The sequence below is a fragment of the Etheostoma spectabile genome, chromosome 19 (assembly GCF_008692095.1).
Source record: "Etheostoma spectabile isolate EspeVRDwgs_2016 chromosome 19, UIUC_Espe_1.0, whole genome shotgun sequence".
NCBI lineage: Eukaryota > Metazoa > Chordata > Actinopteri > Perciformes > Percidae > Etheostoma > Etheostoma spectabile.
In genome coordinates this window covers 10,768,651-10,769,898 of record NC_045751.1, presented here as the reverse complement: position 1 = coordinate 10,769,898, position 1,248 = coordinate 10,768,651, and the positions used below count along the sequence as shown (strand labels likewise).

Below are 1,248 nucleotides of genomic sequence, written 5' to 3'. Positions count from 1 at the left end.
GGGGGGGGGGGGGGGGTGTTAGGCATGTCAGTCAGCGAGAGGAATGAAAGGCTGAGTGTGTCTATACTTATGAGGACCAAATGTCTCTACAAGCAGAGCAAAATCTGGAAGGATCTACAAAGTGAGGCAAGCTTTGGTCGTCCTTTGACCGAATCTTAAAGTGAAGGTTAAAAGGTCAATGTAGTCAATGAAATGCTTCATAAATACTGTTAAACTGTATGTATGAGAGAGACCGAGATGCTGGGCGGCAGTACCCTCCTCCTCTGCGCTGTGGGTAAGTGAGACAGACAGAGATGGAGATCTGACGGGACCCTCTGGCTCAGATGTTGTTTTATGTCTGATCTACCAGTCTGCTGCTTGATAGCTCGCAGAGACTACATGTCTCAAGGGGGGGGTGGGGGGGCACCAAATGTGCCAAGAACTGAACAGCATTTGATTAAGTTCAAGAATTTGATTGTTTTGTAGCAAAACGATTAAGAGTGTCAGAAGAAAAGAACATAGCTGCATACAGTGCATTTGATTTATTTCACTTCACAGTTTGGAGGCTCCTGCAAACATTGTTTTTGAGACAGGATCTCGAGACAGGATCTGCAAGCTCAACATGTTGAACGTGTTAGCAAACAGTTGCTCATTTACACAGTGAAAGAATGACTTCTGGAGTCCTGTCGCCCAACATTTATTCTCTTTTAGCTCTGTTTGGGTCTCCACCCACTCACAAGGGAAATATGTGTCTCTTTTGCTGCTAAACGCTCCGTTACTGTGTTTGTCTAATGTTTGCTGCTGAGCAGGTGTGGTTTTTTACAGCCTCTTTTAGTCTGGAATAGCATTGTTTTTGCTTTTTTTGGGTGTCAATTCACGGCATTTAGTCTCTCCTGACGTATATCATGACGTAGTATGAAGATCGTCAAAGTCCTCGTAGGGAGACTTCTGATCAGGAGACTGCTTTTTTTTGTGTCCAGTGTGATACCAAAAGTCAACGTTAACTTATTTACGGTGACTAATTAACTTACGTACATAACTTAATTTAGGTCACAAACATACTTATTTTAACCCAAACCACAACCTTTTTCTAAACATAACCGGGTACTTGCTGACCCTCGGCAGAAAAGGCAATTGGACTGATCAGTCTCCCTGAGCTGGTCAAAAAAAGTCTCTCAGGACCCATCAAAGAGACGAGACGTAGTCTCCACAACAGCCGGCGGAGTTGATGTGTATTGTCGCCCAAAAATGAAAACCGGCAGCTGATTG

The 1,248-nt window shown here is 44.0% G+C and overlaps 1 protein-coding gene across 1 annotated transcript in view; it reads left to right on the top strand.

The window, feature by feature from the left end:
- Positions 1-1,248, top strand: part of cyp26b1 (cytochrome P450, family 26, subfamily b, polypeptide 1) — a 37,688-nt gene that overhangs the window by 3,082 nt on the left and 33,358 nt on the right. The window lies entirely within an intron of this gene.